General features: G+C 37.3%; 1 long non-coding RNA gene across 1 annotated transcript in view; it reads left to right on the top strand.

Moving 5' to 3' along the window:
- LOC141378231 (uncharacterized) overlaps positions 1 to 16,514 on the top strand; it is a 230,306-nt gene extending 213,792 nt beyond the window's left edge. Inside the window, exon 3 of the long non-coding RNA XR_012392236.1 lies at positions 15,988 to 16,514. This is a non-coding gene — a long non-coding RNA (uncharacterized lncRNA). The remainder of the gene's footprint in view (positions 1 to 15,987) is intronic.
- Positions 16,515 to 26,178: the final 9,664 nt, after the last annotated feature.

Here is a 26,178-nt window from a genome sequence, read left to right on the forward strand (position 1 = left end):
AGATAGATAGATAGATAGATAGATAGATAGATAGATAGATAGATAGATAGATAGATAGATAGATAGATAGATAGATAGGTTAAGTATATGTCTATGAAATGTTTGGAATAACAGTCTCTGTTTCAGAGGTTGCCACAGCAGAATGAACCGCCAACTATTCCAGCATATGTTTTACTCAGCGGATGCCCTTCCAGCCACAACCCAGTATTGGGAAACATCCATACACACTCTTCAACTAATGCCAATTTATTTTCTCCAATTCACCTATAGAGCATGTCTTTGGACTGTGGGGGTAACAGGAGCACCCAGAGGATAACCACGCCAATACAGGGAGAACATGCAAATTTCCACATAGAAATGCCAACTGGCCATGTAGGGAATTGAACCAGCGACCTTCTTGCCGTGAGGCGACAGTGTGAACCACTGAGCCACCGTGCTGCCCACTTTTCAAATTATAATATTAAAATGTCAAAATATGAGATAAATAATGCTTTGTCATTTAGCATAAGCACTTATGTCAGAATAAATGTAAACTGTGATTTGTACTTATTATTTCTATTTACATTTTTACTAAGATTATGCGATCCTACAAACCTTTATTATACTTTGAAAGATTGAGAATGTCTTGCTGTCAAATGGTTCAAATTTAGTGATCTGAAGGAGTGTTTATATATATCTACTAGAGGCAGTTTCTCTTTAACACAAATGTATGTTGTATCAGATTTGTACTTGTTTAAGAAACAATAGATCAATAATAGAGAACTATAGTTAATAATACAGCAATAGTAAATAATATAGAAACAAGTGGGGGGAAATCTGCCAATGCAATAAAACAGAATACTTATATTTAAATTTCATTTCAATATATAATTAGGCACTGCATGGTTTTTATTTTAAGTGTAAATTAAATAATTAATTACTTTTATTTGTATTAATTTTTTACAGCATACTTTACCATGGTGCTAGTACTACCATTTAAAATCTGGAAACATTAAAGCGTCCTGTTATACAAAATTCAAACACAGATGGTTCAATATGTGCGAACAACCATCCTATAATGTTAAAAATAAACCCACTCCTTCCTTCAATGATATGCATAAATCAGAACCTGAAAATCGGCTGTTTCAGTTTTCCCTCTGCTGTGACATCACACGCCTAACCCATGACCACTGATCAGCTGCACTATTAGCATCAATCAAAAAGAATCACTGCATTCAAGAAATAAATAAAGTTACTGATGTTATTAGAACAGTGAGTGGCTTTCTGTTTTGTACGTTGTTTCCTGATTACCTATTAGCAGGAAAATGTAAACGATGAAACATAAGTATTTGCAAAGAAATAAGTGCAATTTAAATAACATTAAGTTATCATGTGACCAATAAATTAACTCTAGACTGATTTTGATCATTGTATTTAATCTTGTAATCTGATAATGTAATCCAGATCACATGCACTCTAAAAAAATGCTGAGTTATTTAATTAACCCCACCTGGTTGTTTAAAATATTTGGTGCTTTATTGGGTATTTTTCAACCTTATAAACTTTTTTTAAGCTCTAATGCAATAATATTGCTGTTATTTTTTATGATGTTTACCTCTATGTTGATTGAATTTTATATCCGTTGGCACTTCTAATTAATGATGATACAAACACTTTGTGGGCATCACGGTGGCGCATTGGGTAGTACGATTGCCTCACAGCAAGAAGGTCGCTGGTTTAAGTCCTGGCTGAGTCAGTAGGCATTTCTGTGTGGGGTGTGCATGTTCTCCCCGGGTTTCCTCTGGGTGCTCCGGTTTCCCCCACAGTCCAAAGACATGCGCTATAGGTGAATTGAATAAATTAAATTGGCCGTGTATGTGTGTGTGTGAGAAGGAGTGTGTCTGGGGGTTTCCCAGTGTTGGGTTGCGGCTGGAAGGGCATCCACTGCGTAAAACATATGCTGGACAAGTTGACAGTTCCTTCAGCTTCATAGTCAATGTAAATTAAACAGATGGAAACAATTTATGTACCTTCCCGTGTTCATCTCTACCCATTTGTTATTGGGAAAAGATGAACAAATTTGAGATATTCGGCCATCATTCTCACCTTTACGACCCAGCAGAAACTCCTCTAGGTGAAGGTCTTGTTGAAGGTAAATAAAAAAAAAAACACATTTCCTTTCACTAAGACACTATATTGTAGCATTTAAATACTAATATAGACACATAAATATTCTACATTTTATTTAAGAAGTTGCTGGTTTTCCCAGGTAATGGAGAATCAGAAAATGAATATAGTGATTATTATTCACTACTAGAGGGCGTTTAGTTTTCTTAACAATCTCAACGTGAAAACCGTTAAAGCATGCAGTATAATCAGCACTAACAAAAGAATCAAGTGGAAAGAGAAAGAGTTTTGAATATACATTTACATTTAGCATTTAGCATGAGTACTTCCCAATACTGGGTTGTGGCTGGATTTATAAATGCGCAATGTTTTAGTTTGTTGTTGTTGTTGTTGTTTAGTGATTATCAGAACGTGTCTGGTGCAAATGTTTTAAACTGATGCAAGTGTCCAACAAGTGTCAAAAGAGTGTGTTTGAAAGATAAACGAGTGTATTTTCTATGGGTGGTTTGTCAAGGCCACTCACCTGTGTGAAGGTTTTGAGGTTGTCATGTGGTGTGGTGGTGGGAGAAGAGGGGTCCTGGTTTAGTTCACAGGGGTTCAGGGATGTTTTTTTTAGTTTTCGTTTGAATGATATTAGCTAATCAGCAGTCTGTATGGGAATGGGAAGATCTTTCCACCGCCGAGGAACATTAAATGAAAAGGTTTTGGAAAGTGACTTATAGCCTCTCTACAATGGTACTACAACATTAACTACTTCATGCAAATTAGAATTAAAAAAGAAAATACACTATTTGTCTGATACTTTAATTCATTCATTCATTTTCTTTTCAGCCTAGTCCCTTTATTAATCTGGGGTCGCCACAACGGAAGGACCCACTAACTTATCCAGCATATGTTTTTATGCGGATGCCCTTCCAGCTACAACCCATCACTGGGAAACATCTATTCACACTCATTCACACACATTCACTACGGACAATTTAGCTTACCCAATTCACCTGTACCGCATGTCTTTGGACTTGTGGGGGGAACTGGAGGACCCAGAGGAAACCCACGCCAACACAGAGAGAACATCCAAACTTGATACTTAACTTATGAACCAAAAAAAACTAATTTATTCTGCTGTAAAAACCAAAGATTCATTACTTCTCAGATTCAAATCAGTGCAATTAACATTTTTTTGTTTACTTTTTAAGAAGTGACGACCAGTTTTGGTTGGATTTTTTTTTTAAATAACTTTAAACTCTGTAGTTTAGTGGTTAGGACTGTCGCCTAACCGCAGGAAGGTGGCTGGTTTGAGTCCCGGCTGGGTCAGTTGGCATTTCTGTATGGAGTTTGCATGTGTTCATGTGGGTTTCCTCCGGGTGCTCCGGTTACCCCCACAGTCCAAAGACATGCGCTATGAGTGGATTAAATAAACTAAATTGGCCGTAGTGTGTGTGAATAAGTGTGTATAGATGTTTTCCAGTACTGGGTTGCAGCTGGAAAGGCATCCGCTGCATAAAACATATGCTGGAAAAGTTGGTGGTAATTTCCACTGAGGTGACCCCTGATTAATAAAGGGACTAAGCCTAAGGACAATAAATGAATGAACTTTTAAGAGTAATCTAATAAACTTCTACAACCGACAGTTGAATTCCTCTATATCCTCTTCTGTTTTGTCTTAAATATGGCCTTTCTTTACAGATGTCCAGCTCTCTGTCATTTTTGTCAATAGCTGAAAGCTTCTATTGAAGGTCGCGTATTAAAAGCTCACCCCGAAGACCTCATCTTCTCCCATTGGTGTAAGTCAGGCTATAGGTTCTCCAACACTTCACATTCAAAACCTGGCCTTTGTGTGGTGTCCATCCTCTTTCAAGACTTAAATCACAAGGCTGAAAATGGCTCTAGAAAAAAAGAAACAAAGAAAAAAAAAACATTAAAATGACAAATTCTAAATGAAGACGATCTTAAATAATAGGAAGGTCACAAGGGCTGGGAGATGCTCAGGGTCTTTTAGACAATGGCTCTGGCGTATTGTTAGTTAGCACTTTGAAAAACTATATAAACCTGGTAAACAAACACTTGTTGTTCTGCGCGATTGTTTGTATGTCCATAATTCTGCAAAATGGTCTTGCTTCTACAATAATACATAGCAAATGAAGGTTTTTCCTCTTTAAAAAGGAAAGAAAAAACACACATAATTCAGCATTTGCTCACAAAATCAGTTCTTTACTTAAGGCTGATGACCATCTTCTTTTCTTTTCTCTCTGTCTTCTGATTCATGCCCACCCTCTTTGCCCTCCAAAGAAGTGCCACAAGAGAGAAGAGCGATGTGCAAACGAGCCCTCGGCTCACAACCGCCAAAATAACAACAACAACAACAAAAAGAAATAAATGAGAAAGATGAAACGAGGGGAGACAAGGAGGGAGCGCGAGACGGAGCGAGATGAAATAGAGACCTGCCGCTGAGCTCAAGGACGCGGCGCGCGACTGCGTAATTAGAAATGTACACAGACGATTTAGATGCAGGGATGTGATTAGGGAAAGCAGGCCAGTCTTCATCTTAATCAGCTCACTTCTGAGAGCTGCTTATGGACGGGAGGGAGACAAACTCTGTCGGAGAACGAGATGGAAACCATCCACTGCAGTCCAACAGACTGGAGAACTGAGAGAGGGAGAGAAAGGGAAAACTGAGGCGGAGGGAGGAAAAGACTGACGGGCGACAAAGAGATTGAGAGCTGTGACAGGTTGATGTGAGGCAGAAAAAGGAAACATGAACAATGGAAGTAGTAACGATTTCCACTAAATACCTGATGAATAACAAAATATAAAACACATAAATGATTTTAAAAATAACAATATTTGTACTAGGAAATTGTGCTTTTTGCCTAAGAAATTAATAGTCATACAATAATTATATTATATTTTCATATTATTCATACAGCAATCTTATTATTGTTATTAATATTGATTAAAAATGTCATATAATCTTTTTTTTGTGACTTTCTAAAATAAACATTTTGTATATTTCAAAAACTATTTATCCAATATATATAAAAATAAATATACTTACAAAAATCATCCCTTTAAGCAATCACTCAATGACTCCACATTTTCAATTTAGTCCAGTAAAGGAATGGTCCATGGAAGAGACTTGCACATGGATGGTAAATTTGCTACATTTCCTCAGCTAAAACAAAAAATTTATCTTTTACCATCAAACTATTTTAGATATCTAAGGCTGAGAAACAGAGGAGGGGCCATGGCCACCCCTGTGTAAACTCTGGCCACCCCAATATAATTTTGCTGATATTATTAATTTAAATGTACTTGCATACATTCACAATTCACTAAATACAATAAACAAATAAATAGCAGCCACTAAATTATTGTTTATTGTTTGGTGTCAATGATGTGGCTGATTCACTGCTCCTCCTCCTCCCCTATCGTCATTGCAGCCATGTTAACAGCACGCACTAACCTGCAATTAACAGCAATGGCAATTTAATATTTACTTTAAGGTACATCAATAGAAAAAGCTGTATTAATAATATTGTGGCTCAAAAAGGAATATGAATAAATTATATTACTAGGGTCTGTATGGTGAGTGTGTGTATAGAATTATTGTGTGTTACAGTTGTATTTGTTTGTTTTATTAATTAATTCATTAATCTTCATTAATACATGGCATATACTGTATGCTGTACAATAAAAGTATGTAAAACAATAACTGAAAAGACATTGATATATATATATATATATATATATATATATATATATATATWTWTATATATATATATATATATATATATATATATATATATATATATATAAAGTATTTTTAAACTAAATATTGATTTTTATTTGGTTTGCACATGTACTTGCTGAATTATTTTAAGGAACAAATTGCAATATTATAAAAGTAATTATTAAATTAATTAAAACCATATTATTTCATTTACCTGAAACAAAAATAATCCATTACTCTGAATTCATTATTTTTGTGTGTGCCACCCCAAGATTTGGTGGGGCCTCTTTTGACCACCCCTAGGAAAATGTTCTGGGGGCGCCACTGCTGAGAAACTATGTTCGTACATCTATCCCCCACTTTTTACTATTAGCAGATTCACGTGATGTACAGTGCATCCGGAAAGTATTCATAGCGCTTCACATATTTTATGTTACAGCCTTATTGTAAAATAAAGCAAAATAAGCACACAATACCCCATAATTACTGTTAAAAAAGATTTTTTGAAATTGTTGCAAATTTATTAAAAATAAAAACCTGAAAATCACATGTATATAAGTATTCACAGCCTTAGCTCAATACTTTGTTGATGCACCTTTGGAAGCAGTTACAGCCTCAAGTCTTTTTGAATATGATGCCACAAACTTGGCACACCTGTCTTTGGGAATTTTTACCCATTCCTCTTTGCAGGACCTCTCAAGCTCTATCAGGTTGGATGGGAAGCAACAGTGTACAGCCGTTTTCAGATCTCTCAAGAGAAGTTCTATAGGATTTAGGTCTGGGCTATGGCTGGGCCACTCAAGGACATTCACAAGTTATTGTGAAGCCACTCCATTGATATTTTGGCGGTGTGCTTTGGGTCATTGTTCTGCTGGAAGATGAACCGTCTGCCCAGTCTGAGGTCAAGAGCACTCTGAAGCATGTTTTCATTCAGAATGTCTCTGTAAATTGCGCATTCATCTTTCCCTCTATCCTAACTAGTCTTTCCGTTCCTGCTGCTGAAAAACATCCCCACAGCATGATGCTGCCACTACCATGCTTCACTGTAGGGATGGTATTAGCGTGGTGTTGAGCGGTGCCTGGTTTTCTCCAAACGTAACACCTGGCATTCACTCCAATGAGTTAAATTTTAGTCTCATCAGACCAGAGAATTTTGTTTCTTATGGTTTGAGAGCCCATCCGATCCCTTCTAGTAAATTCCAGGCAAAAAGTGTTCTGTAACCTGTCCCAGCATTGTGCCCCGAGACAATCCTGTCTTGGAGGTCTACAGACAATTCTTTTGTCTTAATGCTTGGCTTGTGCTTTGACATGCACTGTCAAGCCTGGGACCTTATATAGACAGGCATATGTCTTTTCAGATCATGTCCATTTAACAAAATTGACCACAGGTAAACTCCAATCTGCTGAGACATCTCAAGAATAATCAGTGGAAACAGAATGTACCTGAGCTCAATTTAGAGCTTCACAGCTAAGCCTGTAAATACTTATGTACATGTGATTTTTCAGGTTTTTTATTTTTAATAAATTTGCAAAAATTAAAAAAAATATATTTGTTTCACATTGTCATTATGGGGCATTGTGTGTGTATGATTTTAGGGACTAAATGAATTTAATCCATTTTAAGAATAAGGCTGTAACATAAAAAATGTGGAGAAAGATTTAGGCATTTAAATTTCCAATGAAGACAGGGAAAAGTCTATCAAGGTCATAAATGCATGTTCTATAAACTCAAGACACCAATTAATCCAATATAAAGTAGTACATCGGCTTCATTATTCTAGGGTTAAGCTTAAAAAATTCTACCCCTCCATCTCCTCTGAATGTAACAAATGTAAACCTGCGGAAGGCTCCTAAGGACATCTTTTTGGTCATGCCCAAAACTTTTTAAAGCAAAATTTTCAGATTCTAGTCTAAGGCTTATTCTTGTGATCTCGCCCCTGATCTAGCAATCGCTGTTTTTGGTTGGTCTGACTCACTTTGTGGGTTCAGTCATCAAATTAAAAAAGCTGTCCAATGATAGCTAAAAAATTATTCTTTGTCTATGGAAAAAGGCTTCAAAACCACTTTTGAAATCCTGGCTTTTAGAATTTTCTACCAGTGTACATTTAGAGAGACTTAACACAATCTTTCTGATAACATTGCTGGCTTCGAAGCCACCAGGAACCCCTTTTTTAATTATCTGTCACATGCCAAGGATAACAGTTTAGAGGTATACCCCTGTCATTGTCTGCAAGATAACTATATTGCTTGTGCCCAATGGCCTAGAAATATATGTGTAACATTGTTAACCTATGTATAAAACTGGAGGAATTGATGTAATAATGGTTTTAAACCATTTTGTCTTTATAATTGTTGTTGCTTTTTGTATTGCTCTGTGTTGGTTTAAGATCAAAATAAAAATATAATATAATATTTTTTTTAGAAAATTATTATTATTATTATTATTTATGTTTTTAAAAATGTTTTTATGCCATTATAATTTTTTTTGCAAAAAAAAAACATTTTTATAAAGATTTTATAAAACTTTAAAAGTATTTTAAAAATATTATTTTACTTTTATTATTCAATAATAATCACAAAATAAGTATAATAATATTTTATTATAAATATAATACATTTTAAAACATTTTAATCGTATTTTTAAAAAGTAGAATTTATACATTTATTTATTAATGAATAATGAATGCTTTTTAAAATAAACATTTTAAAAATTACATAAAATTTTGTGTTTTTAATTTATTCATTCATTTATTTTTTTTTCGGCTTCGTCCTTTTAACAAACTGGGGTTGCCACAGCGGAATGAACCGTCAACTTATCCAGCATATGTTTTAAACAGTCAATGCCCTCCCACACAGAAATGGCAACTGACTAAGGCGAGACTCGAACCAGGGGCCTTCTTGCTGTGAGGTGACACCACCACGCCACCCTAAATTTAGTGTTTTTAAAAATTGAGGAAAATGGTAAATTTGTTTTTAACTAATTTTATAAAAATTAGATTGACTGACAAATACAACTTTGAAAATGCACATGGTGAACTGAATATATATATATATATATATATATAATTATATATATATTTAGTTCACCATGTGGTTCACATCAGGTTACACCATTAAAAGTAATGACTGCTCATCAGATCAGCTAGAAATGGCTAATGGCACAATTCTCTTTTCCGTCTACACAAGGTCATTGTAATTTGTGCACAGTGCTGATGAAGTGACTAAAAGACATTATTCTACAGTGACTAAATAGTGGACAATAGAGGTAATCACAGACAGCAGAGGCGCAGAGAACAAACAGAAAGCAGACAGATGCTAATGTCCACTATCCGTCAGTGAAATGTGCCCACTCATCCACCTCTCTCCGTCTGAACACAAGACACAAAAGAGAAAGGCAAATAATGAGTGCAAGCATTTAAAACAGCCTACATCCCTCTCTCCCTCTCTCCTTCTCCTCCTCACCAGCCATGTTATTGATCACCTTTAACCTCTGCTTTCAGCACTGTCAAAACTACCATTTAGTGCCTCCCCAGGGCCGAGTGGCCATCAATGACACCCCTGCCCCATAAATCATTACCAAGCCTGTGAGGGTCTGCTGCCCAGGGGCCTGACATTCAGGGGCAAAACCCAGCCAATGTTCCCTCAACACGGCCCCGGGGGTCAGAGGTCAACCCATCAACCCTGTGCCAGGCACTCCCTCGGCCCACCGCTGGCACTCGTTTGATTTTTAAATCAAAACAAAGGTCAGGAAGATCGTCCTCTTGCTCTTTGCGCCACGCGAGTGACACTTTCACGCCGTTAACACTCCTAATCGGGCTCACGGCCTGCAGGACATGCTCCTACCACAGGGGAGGCAGGCGGTGTCAGAGGTGATGCTCCAAATACTGCTGGAATAAATCTATAAGTTTGGGTCAAAATAAGGTCTGAGCCATGTTGGATGAATCGGAAAAGATACTGTCGCATTTAGGGGACTAAGAGAGTTTTATTGTGTTCAGTCCTGCCTGGCCACTGAAGTCTGTGTGGAGGAAAAATGTTGATTTTGAGAATGATTTATTGTTTATTTGAGCTATATTTGTATCAATAGTTAAAACCCTAAGGAATATATAATTGTATGTTAAATTAAAATACAAGTATCTGTATCGGCAAGTACTAAAACTGAAAGTTTGTATAAAGATGAGTGATAAAATAAAAAGTTTGTATAAAGATGAGTGATAAAAATGAAAGTACCGACTTTAAATATTGATATCGGCAGGGACTAAAAAATGAAAGTATTTGGTGAATACAAAAATGTATGTATAGGTATAACAAGTAATAAAAGTTAAAGAATCAATATCGGCAAGTACTAAAACCGAAAATATGTCTAAAGGTAAGTGATAAAAATAAAAGTATCGGTATTGGTAAGTACCTAAATTAAATATCGATATTGGCAAGAACTAAAATATGAAAGTCTTTGGTGAATACTACAAATGAAAGTATGAGTATAACAAGCACTAAAAATTAAAAAATCAGTATCGGCAAATAACAATACTGAAAGTATGTCTAAAAGTAAATGATAAAAATGAAAGTATGGGCATTTGTGAGAACCTAATTTAAATACCGATATTGGCAAGGACTAAAAAATTAGAAAATTTGGTGAATACTAAAAATTAAAGTTTCGGTATAACAAGTTCTAAAATTTAAAGAATCAGTATCGGCAAGTAATAAAGCTGAAAGTATATGTAAAGGTGAGTGATAAAACTGAAAGTATCAATATTTGTGAGTACTTCATTTAAATATTGATACTGGCAAAAACTAAAAAAAATGAAAGTATTTGGTGAATACTAAAAATAAAAGTATCGTTATAAAAGCGGGGAAAAAAAAGAAAAAATTAGAATCGGCAAGTACTTCAAAATGTAAGTATTGATATCAGCAAGTACAAAAATTGAAAGTATAAGTATCGGCGAATACAAAAAATTTAGGTATCGGCATTTGTGAGTACTGCATTTTAAATTTTGTTAGGGACTACTAAAAAACTAAAGTAGTTCATGAATACTAAAAATGAAAGTATCTGTATAACAAATAACAAAAACAAAAAGATTAGTATCGGCAAGTACTTTAAAATTAAAGTATAGATTTCAGCAAGTACCAAAAAGTGGAAGCATAGGTATTGGTAAGTGCTAAAAATGAATGTGTCGGTATTAATGCATTCAGAACAGCAGGCAGGTGGTGTCAGCGGAGAGCATCCAAATAATGTCAAATTGGTTTGTAAATTTGGGTCCTAGCAAACTCTGACCCATGTCAGATTAAATAAAATAATAAAATCATTCTCAAAAAGATACTGTTGCATTTAGGAGAATATAAGGCTCTATACTGTATGTTCAGCCCTGCACTGTTACTGTGTAGGGTTAAAATATTGATTCTGGTTTTGATTCTGTGTTTATTTAAATGATATTGATTCCAGTAGTTAAAACCCTAAGAACAATTGTATTGTATCAGTGTTTTTTGTAACTACAAATTAAAATAAAATACAAATATCTGTATTTGCGATAAAGAAAGTAGCAATATCTGCAAGTTATAAAACTGAATGTATGTCTAAAGATGAGTGATACAATTTTAAGTATCGGTGTTTGTGAGTACCAAATTTAAAGCAAATTTAAAAATGAATATATCGGTATAACGTACTAAAAATAAAAGAAACAATATTTGTATCAGCATGTATTGATATCAGCAAGTACAAAGAAGTGTAAGCATAGGTATCGGTGAATAGTAAAAATAAAAATTTCGATATCGATACATGCAGGGTCTTGTTTAACAAAGGTGACCATCCAAATACCACTGGAATAGTGTAAATTTGGGTCCCAATAAAGTCTGAGCCATGTCAGAGTCAAAGAAATAATAAAATAATTCTCTAAAAGATACTTTTGCATTTAGGACACTATACGGGTTTATTGTTTTCAGCACTACATTGTCACTGAGATGCAGGTCTGTGTGGGGTTAAAAAATATTGAGTTTGATATTGATTTAGTGTTTATTTAAATTACATTGATATTAATAGTAAATATATATATATATATATATATATATATATATATATATATATATATATATATATATATATATATATATATATATATATATATATATATATATATATATATATATATATAATTGCACCAGTGTTTTTTTTCAACTACAAATGAAATTAAAATACAATTATTGGTATGTGCAAATATACAAGTAGCAATATCAGCAAGTACTAAGTACTAGCAAATGCTACAAAAAATTTTAAATACAATATCAGTGAGTATTAAAAATAAAAGTACAGGTATAGCAAGTAATAAAAATTAAAGCATCAATATCGGCAAGTACTAAAACTCAAGGTATCTGTAAAGGTGAGTGCTAAAAATGAAAGTATCGGTATTATCAAGTACTTAAAATGTAAGTTTTTGATATCGGCAAATATGAAAAAAGTGGAATTATAGGTAGTGGTTAGTGATAAAAATGAAAGCATCAGTATCTATACATGCAGGGAGTGTTCATTCAAAGAGCAAGGCAGGCTGTGTCAGAGGTGACCCTCCAAAATACTGCTGGAATAACCAGCAAAATAATTAATTTGCGTCTGAGTCATGTCAAACTCAGGGAAATAAAAAGATCATTCTCTAAAAGATACTGTTGTGTTTAGGAAACTATGAGGTTTTATTTTGTTTAGTCTTTTCTGAGATGGAAGTTTGTGTTGCAGAAGTTTTAGTGTGGCTGTTTTTGTCATCGCATCAGGACATAGGTTTGCATATTGTAATGGACTTTAATATAATAAAAAAATTATAAAAATGAATGTGTTGAAATGTTGTGTAAAAAATTGTATGACTGTTCTGTATGTTTATATACTTTAGCAGTTTATTCATTTAGTCTAAAATGCTAACATATAAATTTATTGTTTACAGTTAATTACTTGAAGCATCACAAAAAAATTCACTTTAGGGTGATACAAGGTTTTGATTAGCCGGTCGTGGTTTATTGGCTGGATGTACATTATCCTTTACTTATTATTATTAGTAAACATGACTCAACTACATTTGTTTACACCAAAGAAAAAAAACAATGAACAGTTTTAGTGCACATGCACAGACATACAGTATACCCCTATTTTCAGGCAATTTAGCAACAGCTACCCTAAAATGTCTTGAATCTCAGTCCATCCCATAATCAGTCTGTCAGAGAGATTGAGAAAAATCTTTGTTACTCCCAATCCAACTCCAATCAAACGCCCTCATTTGCAAGCTGCAATGTTTTGTTTCCCAAAACATGAATGATGAGCTGATCTAGGTGACAGCTGGATGTGAAGGAGCTTGGCATCCCCTCAGGAGGAAAGCCTCATCCCCCTCGTCTCTCCCCACACTGGAGGTGAAACACAGAGGATTAATTGGTTTATCGCCTTTTTCGCTATGCTTGGTCCCAGCAATTAAATATTGGCCTTGGGCCCTCTGTGACCATTAGCGTACAATGCAGTGTTAACTGGGGCCGCTGCGGTATCATGTTTGTGTGCACGCAGGGCCACGACCACATTAGCAAGGCGTTAAAAAGTTAACCAGACTCAAATTCATCTCCATGTTCTAAGGCCCAGCGGTAATTGATTGTTGCGCTCCAAACTTGGAGAGTAGTTTCTCAAAGGGACAGGAGAGAGGGTAAATAAGTGATTTCAAAAGCTTATCGGGTTTACTATTTACAGAAAAAGGAGGAATGGACAACGCACAAAAAGTTGAACACATGAAAAGAAGAAAAAGCAAATAAAAAAGCAAGCTCGCATTTTAAGTCTGTATACGCCGGGAGGAATAGTTTAGTGGGGTGGGTTTAGCGGCTTTCATATCTTTCTTTCTCCCTCTCTGTCTATGTTGCTTCCACTCCCTCAAGCCGTCAATTAGTGGGCCCGAGCTTCTGAGGGCCAGACTCTTCCTCACATGTGCCTTTGTTGCAGTGACATTGACTCTCTCTCCCAGCAAGACGTTTGAAGGTTAGGATAAGACACTGTCCAGGTTATCCATGGGTGCTCTCTGGGGTGCTGGTCTATGCCTCCCAGGATGAATAGTGTGTTGAGGAAGCAGGCTAAAGGGCCTTTCAACTGCACCAGGCTGCTCGCACACAAGAGTGGCTTGGCTTGGGGCCAGTATTTGTGCACTCACATAGTGCTTCAAGTTGTCTTCAAAGAGCTATTGAATGCTGGAGTGTCCAGCTGTGGAAACTGGACTGAAGAGTCAGTGGGGACGTGCTTGCTGTCTCCACAATATTAATCGGAAAAATGGCTAGTTAAGTTGAGACTGCTTTAACAATTTGGATCATTCTGGCTTAAGGCTGTGACATACCAAGCCGTTAAGCCGCTGGTCTTGGCCTCAGACATCATGGCCATGGACCGTTGGCTGAAAATCCCATGCCTAAGGCACACAGAAGATAAAACTCACATGTGTGCTGCGTTCTTAAATGACCCACCTAGAAACAAAGCCATGACACTGAGTGTACCAGTGGAAGAAGGTGACTGAATTTACAACCGTGACAATGAGTGCTTATAAGAATTAGCTACACACTTTCACTCAAAGCATAAAAGATCCAAAGGCTTTGCTTGAGGCACATGCTAACCAGTTTGTTGCTGTGGGGTAACTGACATTATTGTTACATTACTGCATTATATGTGATATTTTATTCTGACTGGTCAGTCAGCATTACACAGCGTGTTATGTAAGGGATAATGTGTATAAAAAGGATTGTTCTCACAAAATTAAGCCTGGCTTATCAGCAGCCCAATTTATTTAATCTGTGAAAACAACCCAGCAAGCATTTTTTGTTTTTTAAAGATGTCTAATAGACGTCTAAACAAGGTCGTCTTGGCTAAAACAAGGCTAAACTTGGGCTGCAGTGAATCTAATTAGACGTCTAATAATAATCTAATAATAATATAGGCCAAAACTAGACTAGTCATCAAATAAACAGAATTTAATGACTGCACTTATAAAGTCTGTCGAATTTGTCAAGTGAATGACTAGTCTAGTTTTGGTCTATTCTTAGATGTCTTAGGTTTTCACTGACAGCCCAAGTTTAGCCTTGTTTTAGCCAAGCTGTCTACGTTTAGATGACTATTAGACGTCTATTAACCCTCTCAAGGCAGGCGTTGCTGATTTGCAACAGTTAAAAGCATAGATTTTGCCTGTTTCTAAAATTTAATTTGAGCCTGAAAGAGTTAAACACAAAATTGTTTGCTTGGAATCACCTAAATGTACATTATCCCACTTATTACATGGCTATTTGAAACAAAACTAAACCATTAAATACAAAACATTGATCTGAGCTATAATAATGTATTAACTCTTTAAACAAAGCTGACTGAAATAAAATGGCTGAATGCAGCCTACAATAGATTGCAGGATAGGACCAAACATTCAATAACAATGGCGTTAAAGATAAGCATAAATAATATGAATGTATTCACTAATAGTCAAGAATATGTTAAGTACCCAGGTGAGCTTGTGTTATCAGTTTCAATGGTTGTTATCTGGGAATAAACTACATTGAAATGCCAAACAGAATCAAGTATTTCAGAGAGCTGTGTAATAATCACCATTAACAGCCTCTTTCAATAGCATTGCTGAATAACATCCCACTCATACTGTACAAATATCAAGAACAGGGTCGTCATGATACTTGAATTCAGTACCAATCGATACTGAAGTTTTAAAAATGTCCAATTTCTGCTAACACTTAAGCGGTACTGAGCACGTTCTTAAACAGCGCTGATTTGCCATTGTGTTCACGTACTCAACAGAAATGATTGTGATTGGCCATGAAGGTTATCAGTTCATCGAACTCACCGATGTTTACTGAGCGTAACCACAGATACAGGGACACTGGAGCAATTCAAAGTCATGTCGGTATAAGGTAACATACGAGCGATTCACTAATCCGCTAAAATTTTAGTATTGATTGGTACCGAAATCCAGTATCATGCAACCCTAATCAAGAACTTATGCTGCTTCCAAAATTCCGTAATTGCCTATCATATACTACTGTATGTGAGCGAGTAGAATGTCCTAATTCTTACTATATATGAGAAGTACCCATATGACCTACTACATCCCCTGAGGTTCTGAAATATGGATCTGATGGATTCTTTACTCTTTTATGAACAGGAGAGGACTTGCAAATGGAATCGAAATGACGCAACTGATTCTGGAGGCCCACCAGCAGTTTGCATTTTTTTCCCCTTTTGCGGAGTTCAGACTGCATGATTTTAGCTCCAATTTTGACTTGCCAACAGGTTTTGAGAAATTGTAGACAAATGTCCGAAATCACAGGCTGCTCCTTCAAGTGATTAACAATCACACACTATGAACTATCAAAGACTCCATCTGAATCGCCAATGAGTCGCAGAGGTCTGTGAGATATTTGGCATGCTAAGTATCCAGAGCTGTCTGTGAGAGATGAGCCAATGAGAGAGCAGCATCCACTAGTGTCAGTATCTGCGGCTGCAGGCCATCGGGAGGTTGGGGAAGAAGTTAAAAAGGCTTCTTTTTGGTCTATTTGGACCCGGGAAATTAAAACAGGCAATTTTGGGAGGAGCACCTGTGTCTGTTTGATGTGTCATCTGAGCAATACTACAACCGGATCGACAAAGAAAAAAGTTGAGGAGAAATTGCTCATTCCCTTCAAAGGCCAGGTGAGCAAGGTAAGTACCTTTTCTTCCCCACTAAAGGCTTCTTTCTCATTATGTAGTTAATAATAAAAGATATACTACATGACCTCACAGTGCATGTCACTTCCAGCACTTCCAGTTTGCTTGTGAAACATAGTTCTGAAGTCATGAAGTGTGAAACCCCCTGTCACCAAAGACAGCAACGACAAAACGCTAGCCCAGATAGTCATGCAGTGTGAAAATATCTGTCACACGACTACTTTAAAAATTGTGCAGTCTGAACTCGGCATTATTGGATACATCCAATTTGAGTCTAGCAGTCTCAATATGAGCAGATGAGTCGAATCAGGTGTAAATGAGGTAGATGTATGTAATGTCCAATGCGGGGGGCCTCTAAGACAGGTTTGAAAACCCCTGATCAAGACCTTTTAGAGCATCTTTGGGGCCACAGACTAGTCTTCATCCATCACTGTGTCTGCTTCACACACCCCCTACACCCTGCTGGGGGACTGGCGCCATAACTCAACCCTGACATGACTATCGATGTACCCTCTATAGGATCCAACTACACTCGTTTGGGCAGGTCCAGCCGGCCTCTGTCCTCCACAAGGCCCCCTCACCTCCCCACCCCACCTCCTCTCCAGCTCCATCCATCAATTCTGCCACGCTCAACAGATGAGTGGCTTGTGTGCAAAATGCCAGGAAGCCCCAAAAGGGACCAATTGGTAGAGAGTGACAATTGTGATGGCCTTTTGAAAGAGCAGGTTGCCTATCGAGCAAGATGTCCTGTGTTCTTTTCGGTCAAGATTTAGTATTTATCTGACATTAATAATGGAAAAAAGGGAGAATTTGTTGTGAAGTCTCAGCACTGAGAGTATTCATAATCTAGACCAGCGCTTCAGAATGTGAGAAAGCTCTGACAATGGCACAATTGTATTCATGGCCTGCCGTTATTAATTATGTATGTTTCGATTGCCGGACAACAACAAAACAAGTGCATGGCATTATCACTAACAATAACATTGACTATGGCTCCTACACAGTGTTGGTTTGGAAGTCCATCCCCTGGGTTCGGTCCAAAGCGGCTGAATTAAAAAAAAAAAGCCCACTTTTTATCATAAACCCTAATTTCCCTGCTTAAGATAGCAAAAGGTGAAAAAAAACGAAACATTATTAAACAGTATAAAATTAAATAAGGCATTAACTTTTTCAGCGCTAAAATAAAACCACTAAGACCAGTCTGGGATAACAACAAATCATATTTGCTACCCCTCTGTTTCATGACATCTGGGTTCAGCAGAAACTTAATTGTTTATTCCCCGCTGAATGGTCCTACATGAGCACTTCTCAGGGTTCAAGGGTGAATAGCCCACCCACGTCACTCCACGGTGAGGGGACACCCAAGAATGTTGAAGGTCAGTGCCACGCAAGACCATATCTCCAAACCCCACAGGACACACACCCCTGCCCTGACACACCCCCATCAGTAGCCCATAACCTCTCCTGCCCTGCAAACCCCTCAGTCCTGAGCATATGCACTCCAGTGTTTGTCACTAAACTCCTGCGTCAGAGGCAGCACACAAAAGCAAGCCAGTGTTTGCGTGAGCATGCAAGCGCGCGCCTGGGTGCAGATGTCCCGCAGCGGTGCCGTGTCAATGCGTCTGTTGTGAACGCAGCAGGGAAACGCGTCGGAGGCCTGGCCTACACAGTGCCTGCCATCTGAATGGATGGAATTCAAGATGGCAACTCTGACGAGCTGAGCATGCAGACGTGAAACAATACCCCTCTCTTTCTTTCCCCTCGCTCTCTTTCTCGCTCTCTCTCTCTCTCTCACAGTGGCTTTTCATTATTCTTTCATCCCATTCTCTCTGCTTGCTGGAGTCCCATGCGGCACTTTCGCTGTGATGGAGACCTATCGGGGGTTCTTTGGTGCGCGCGGATACCAGGCTTTACCCTGGCATACTTGGGCTGATTACTACGGAGAGGCCTTCAGATGTGTGTTAAATCACAGGGCTGGCTTATAGATTTTTTATGATAAAGTGGGTAAGGCTCGGGGAAGTGAAGAATGGCTGAACAGGGTAGTGTACCTCCTCTGATCTTCCTCTGTACTGTTCCATGCTCTCGTTTTTGCCACCCCGCATGCTTCGGCACACTGTCAAGCGCACTATTCATATTTTAAAGAAAAATGTGGCAGGATAGAAATAAATGTGTCATAACTACGCCCTGTTCGATGGAATGGTAAGGAGGGGAGAGAGCGCTACCCTGAGGCGCCAGATGATTGATTGCAAACGATCATTCTATGATTGATCTATTGATTATGTGTCCAGAAGCCCTCACCCTGTTAACAGGAGACATATGGCATCACTCTAGGGACATTAGGAAGGCTTGCCAAAGCCCATAATGCACCTCTTCCATGTGCCCTATAGTCTCCCAGCAGGTGAAATGGAGTCAGGAAAAAAAACAGAGCAAGTTTAAGTGTAGTGTATGAAAATTCACACTATAAAAACTCATCTCCCAGCATGAACTGAATGATTTATTTGAATGAATCTCATGTCGCCCTTAGAGCACATGTGTTTACATCAAACCCAACAAGGTTGGGGCTAAAGATTAATGCATGATCCAAAGGGCTTGCTGTGGATCACTGACACTATAATGGGGGTCTTTCAATGCACGTGCCTTTTCCCACAATTAGCAAACAATGTAATTAGCGTTAAGCAAAGTAGTTTAAAACTAAGGGGTCTCTGGAGAATGCAGCCGTAGACTGAGGCTGAAAACCATCCTGTAACTAATTATTCATATAGCTTCTTTGAAAAGATATTAGAGAGGATCTGTGCTATATCATTTCAATATCTAAAACAGGAACCGGTGGGTTTAGATAAAAGAGATTAAGAGGAATGGGAAAAACATGAATTCTCATCAAAAAGATTAAAATCACAGCAATGACGATAAAAGCCACTGATTTACACATGAGTTTATGACAGAGTGTACTGAGCTGGTCAAAATCCAAAAATGAAGAATATCAATTGAAATCTATCTATCTATCTATCTATCTATCTATCTATCTATCTATCTATCTATCTATCTATCTATCTATCTATTTATCTATCTATCTATCTATCTATCTATCTATCTATCTATCTATCTATCTATCTATCTATCTATCTATCTAATCTTTTTATCTATCTTTATAATAATAATAATACATTTTATTTATATTGCGCTTTTCTCAAACTCAAAGCACTAACAAGAGCATCAAAACACAGAAGAACATAAAATACACAAAAAAGTAAGAATGATAATAATGATAAAAATATACATATTAAAAGAAGGCCTCATAAGTTCTAAGCAATAATAAAAAGATGAGTTTTAAGAAGTTTCTTAGAACAGTCCAGGGAACTGGCGTTTCTGATGTTTGTGGGGAGAGCACTGCACAATTTAGGTGCACGATAAGAGAATGTCCTGCCTCCCATGCTACTAAGTTTGTAACGGGGCTGATACAAGGTGAGCCCCAAAGCAGAACGTAATTCTATTCTATTCTATTCTATTCTATTCTATTCTATTCTATTCTATTCTATTCTATTGATGTTTATTTATATAGCGCTTTTAAAATGTAGATTGTGTCAAAGGCACTTAACTTAGAAGTTCTTGTCTAGATTTCAGTTGAAGTTCAGTTTAGTTTAGTTCAGTTCAGTGTGGTTTAAATTTCACTGCTGAACGTCAAAACACTGAAGAGCAAATCCATCGAGGCACAACTTAACAAGTCCAAAAAAACAAGCAAGCCATTGGCAGACTGTCTGTCTGTCTGTCTATCTGTCAGTCAGTCTGTCGTTTGGTCCGTCCGTCCGTCCGTCCGTCCGTGCATCCATCCATCCACCCACCAACATACCTACCCATCCACCCATCCATCAATCCATCCATCTATCCATCCATCTATCCATCTTTCTATCTATCCATCCATTCATCAGTCCATATGTTCATTTATCCATCCCAGATTGCATGATGAGACCTTGATCTTTGCCCTGCCATCATTTGATGTTGAGAATGTTACTTTACAGTTTAACAAAGTGACTTTTATGGACATGTATTAGTTTAAAATTATTTATGTAGTAATTCATTTTTGCAAGCATTTGACAAACATACAAAATAGATCATTTCAGATGGTAAAATTGTTGAAAAGAAAGTCACTTTGTTAAAGTTCTTATATAAATTCTTATTTTTAGAATACAGCTGCTCTGAAAAATATGGCAATAATGTGTACATTTTTTACTGAGAAATTTCTACAATAACAATAAAATGTAGTAAAAATAAATTTTAAAAAATTAAGTTTAATGTTTGGCATCCACTCTTGTTTTTGTTGTTGTTTTCAACATTGTTAAGCAAGATTTTTCAAGGGCACCTATTTAACCCTTTTACAAGATGTAAGATAAGCCTTTGGTTTCTCCAGAATGTGTCTGTAAAGTTTCAGCTCAAAATACCCATTAGATAATTTATTATAGCCTCCAGAATCTGCCCATTTTTGTGTCTGAGTTCAGTGTAGCTGTTTTTGTAACCTGTGGCTTTAAATTCAAATGAGCTGCTTCTCTCCGCCCACCTTTCCTACATGTGTGTCTGCTTCCCCTGCACTATATCAGATAAACAGCAGCCAATGATAGAGACAGACACAGATATGAATACGCCTCATGTATTTGAGGTGCAGTCTATTCAAGCCTTTCTGAAATGATGAGTTACGCACAGATGCCGTTTGCAGTACTCACACACACACACACACACACACACATACATATACATATATATATATATATATATATATATATATATATATATATATATATATATATATATGTGTGTGTGTGTGTGAGTGTGTGTGTGTGTGTGTGCGTTTACTGACACCATGCGGCCACAGTGATTGGCGGTTAGGAATTATGTGACAATTTTTCTCTCTTCATTGCAAACTTATAAATTTAATTATTGAGGTGCAGCTGATCAAAGAGAGTTGTGACATGTTTCAATACCAGTTTTTTTGCAAAAATGTCATGTTAGAGTGGGACTCAAAATCGTTTGAATCCTATTTTAACGTTAGGAATTTTTTAAAAAGAGACTTGTGTTTTTATCACTCTAATATGCCTGTGGACACACTATACCTACACACAGTTCTGTCCAGACAGCTTACAAAAGTTTCTTTTTTATCATAGGTGCCTTTTAAGGCAATATTTAAAGTTCCTGAAAGTAGCATTATTGTCAAAATAACGTGAATTTCTCAGTTCAATTAATTTTATTAGATTTTCCAAATATTCAAACTTTAATTCTGCATTTTCTTTTTTAGATCAGTGTAGTTACAGGTCAGCTTCAGCAATGACATTGTCATTTCAAAGACATTCTCACTTTCCGATTGGAGTATTTTTCTGTGTAATTGTCAACAAATAATTATATAAGAATGCATGTGAGAAATGAGAAGGAGGAAGAGAGATAGTGAAAGTCTAAGAAAAAAAAAAGTAAAGCAGCCTCTTTGTTCCCAGGGATCCCAGCGGTGGGTGTATAGCCCCAGATGAGAGAGAAACATTATCTCTCCGAATAGAGCAGCGCACTGGTTCCAGCAGCCGCACTGGCACGATTCTCCATGTCCTCTAGGTAATTAATTCTCTGAGTGGCCCTTGTCTCATGGGAACAAAGTGGCTGCTTGTTACAAGAAGTGTTCGAAGATCAACCCATCTCGCTGAAGACATGTCGCAGGACTACCACTGTTCAAGAGCGGCCACGTGTTGGCTACTCCACGCCCACAAAGGGCCTCTTCATCCCAAAATTTAGAGTCTCATAAAAACATTATTGTGCAGCTTCGGGGATCATTTGTCCACTTCACAAAAGAATCGAAAACCAAAACATTGACCCCTCTGGTCTTTGGGGGTGCATTTTTGAAATTCTGACCCCTCCCAGCCACTCTTGTGCCCACACTGACGTCCCAGCAGCGCTCCTACGCAGCCAAAGTCACCATGAAGGTATTTCAAAGGTTGCGTGGTCAAAGCCGCCACCATAGAGGCCATTTTGTATTGGCACTGAACAGAAGAGGCTCTGTTGGACGATTGCGCACATCGCCCGAGTTTTAAATGTCTCAATATGATGCTTCCTAAATGCACGTTTTGTCCCTTGTTAGTTCACCTCTTCTCTTTCCAGCATAGCCATGAATCAACGGGCCGGCTCTCCATCAATAATATTCTAAATATGGCAGCTCCGCATGGCTCCGCTCTTGCACACCATGTACCTGCCAAGCGTTTGGGCAAGGTCATGTCAGCCTATTAACCATATTAAAACATCGCAATTATGGTAATTGGCAACTACTAATGCAACTTTAGGTAGCTTTGCTCCAGGCAATTAATCATAATGGATTAGCCACTAACGTGTAGGGGGAGGGGGTCACATGCTTTAGGCCCATCCGACTGGTCAGAGCTTGACCCTGAACTGCACTGAGCTCATTCAACTTCAGTGCGCTCATCTAATTTGCAAACCTCATAGAGGAAAAAAGGCCTACTGCACAAACTGTGTTCGGGAATATTTGGTTATTGCTTTAACATCACTAGATGTCGAATCATGCTTGTGTTCATGACAGTTGTGAACATACTCAGGGTCATTTGCTGAGGCTGTGGGTTAAAGGTAATAATATATTAGCCAGTTTCTTTCACAGGCTGATTGTTTTGCTTTATAAGACGTCAGTGAATGGTCAGGAGACACAGGTGTTAATATACGTTTGCCTGTATACAGTGTTTAATTTCTTTATAGATAGTTTACATGAACATCAGCAATCTAATTGCCTAATTTGCCTTAATCTGAATAAGACAGTAATATGATTAAGGTGTTTACATAAGTTGGTTTTTGAATGTTTCATTCATGATCCTATTTTACATGTTATAGCACATTGATTGATTAATATTATTGCATCACCACACTATTCAACGTTTTCTTCAGAGTTTCATACAATTTCAGGTGTTTCCTTTTCAATGTGTCGACTTTAACTGCAGTTTGACATTATCACTTTCATTCAGGAACATTTTAGTCATGACAAACTGAGGTATTGGTTGAAAGCATTAAGTATAGACTATGGAATATTGGAATTTGATACCGCATGCCGAATGGAAAGAAAAAACATCCACATTTCGTGATGCGGATATCTGTGGTCCATTACTGCCTCAGTAGGTGCAGAGAACAGTGTCAAACAGCCTTTGTGTATGGAATGTCCTGTCACAAAACGCATCAAAAAGTTACATGACGGTAATAGTTTGATTGACTTCAATAATGTGACTAAAACTGGCATACTCTGCACATCTAAGTTGAGTTCTGTTTACTTTAGTCAAATTACTGTCATCAAAAATTGTACATGCTGTGTACATGATATACTTTTAATTAGAGTATTGTCTTAATCATATTAAAATCAGATTATTGCTGTCCATGTAAACGTACTCAGTGTGATAGTAGGAATTGACTAATATTTTTGAGTCCCTAAAGACCACGGTTTTAGCTAACTAAAAGTCACATATATCTTGGACAGCCTGAGGGTAAGAACATTAATATTTTTGGGTGAACTGTCCCTTTGATGAGAATACTTCTTTTGAATACATAGATAGATGAGTTCAAAGTAAGCTTCTGTGGTATTAATGCATCATAATTTTGTTCTATTTTTTCACCTATGAATGGGGTGAGGATTTTTTAACTGACCCTCAGGCCATCTAAGTTAAAGGTGACTTTTTTTTCTTTCTTCAGTAGAATATGCATCCATTCATTCATTTTCTTGTCGGCTACTCCCTTTATTAATCCGGGGTCGCCACAGTACCGCATGTCTTTGGACTGTGGGGGAAACCGGAGCACCCGGAGGAAACCCACGCGAAGGCAAGGAGAACATGCAAACTCCACACAGAAATGCCAACAGAACCGAGGTTCGACCAGCGACCCAGCGACCTTCTTGCTGTGAGGCGACAGCACTACCTACTGTGTCACTGCCTCGCCTTTATTATTATTATTATTATTATTATTATTTGCAAATAAATCTAGGCTGTTAGAACCAACTCATTCTCAAAAAGAAATGTAGTTTTCTACTTGTACACTCTCAGAAATAAAGGTATGAGAGCTGTCACTGAGCCAGTACCTTTTCAAAAGATACATATTCGTACCTAAAAAGTCCTTAGTAATACCTCAAGGGTACATGCAAGTACCCAAATCCACCTAAAATGCACCTTTGAGGTATCAATATGGGCTCTTCTGGTACAAATATGTACCTTTTGAAAAGGTACTGCCCCAGTGACAGCTCTTGTACCTTTATTTCTGAGTGTAGTTAAATAAATATTTTTACATTTCTTTTAAGACAAAACAAATAATGTGTCAAAGAGAAAATCGCATTTAAAATTGGTTTAATTAATATTTTATGTCATATATTTGCCATGTTTCAAACTAAGAAAAAAAGGCTGTGCCAAATATCTTATTGAATGCATGTAGAAATATGTTTGGGTAATTAAGCCCAACAATTCAGCTATTTCTCTCTAGAAATGCGGCTATTGTGGCCCACACTGTATTTAATTGTAATTGTATTTGTAATTAAAACCCCATTAGTAAAATCTCTGACTATCTGGCTATTTATTAAGACATTAATAAATGCAGCAATGTTCTGAACAGACAACTCAATTAATTAAAAATTTCAATATTTCACTACACTTGGTGTCATAAAATGCCTCTAAATCATCACATTGACTAAATTATAATGTGATGTTTGAGCTTCATAGAGATGTGTACATAAGTGCATTATTTCAACAATGCACCGCAATACTCTCCTTCTGCTAGCAGTTTGAATTTAAACATGAACATAGAAATCATTCATCTTGTCCTCTGAGATTATCCTGATGACCTTTTGTGTGCTTTTAAAGTGTGGACTGGCTCAAAAATATAACTTTGTAGAATTAAGTTTTAGTTCTACTTTAATAACCAACACTGTAAGATTTGTATTATTATAATTAGAATGTATACAGTTTAAAAAAGAACACCACATATGTATATAAGCTGTCACAGAATATCAATATGTGATTAACAAAATTTTGACAAAAATATCATATAAAACACTATAATTCCAAAATGAAAAGGCATCTTGCCAAGATTCTACAGAGTATAACTGGGAGGAGAGGAAGAATCATCTTTCCCTTCAGTACCATCATCCTCTCCCTATCGGTCCCCTGCGCAGACCCTCCACCCCTCCTCTCCAAGCGGCCCTGACTGTGTCTCTTTGGGAGGAGTGCGTATTCTCCTTTCATCCCCTTTAGAGGACAAACATCAGCCCCATCTTGCCGCCATCCATATTCATGAGCCTCTTATAAATATCTGATAGCGGCCGCTCTACAGCTGTTTAGCTCTGAAAGCAACGCTTAGCCCAGACACACACATACACTCACCGGCTTTAACGTAGGCACTTACTGGTCCGATCTTGGGCCCTCATCACCTAGTGTGCCCTGTCGGCCCCATGATAGCATCGGCTCATTGCTGGGGTATCGCTCTCGGCTTAATTAAAGACTAAATGTGACCGTTAAATGAGAAGAGAATCCAAAAGAGCTGTGCTTACCTTCCTCACGACAGCAGAGGGCTTATCTAAAGTGAGACAGAGACAGTGAGTGCATGAGAGAAAGACAGAGATGGCAATGATATACAGCTTTCAGTTAAT

This window comes from Danio rerio, chromosome 16 (genome assembly GCF_049306965.1).
Source record: "Danio rerio strain Tuebingen ecotype United States chromosome 16, GRCz12tu, whole genome shotgun sequence".
NCBI lineage: Eukaryota > Metazoa > Chordata > Actinopteri > Cypriniformes > Danionidae > Danio > Danio rerio.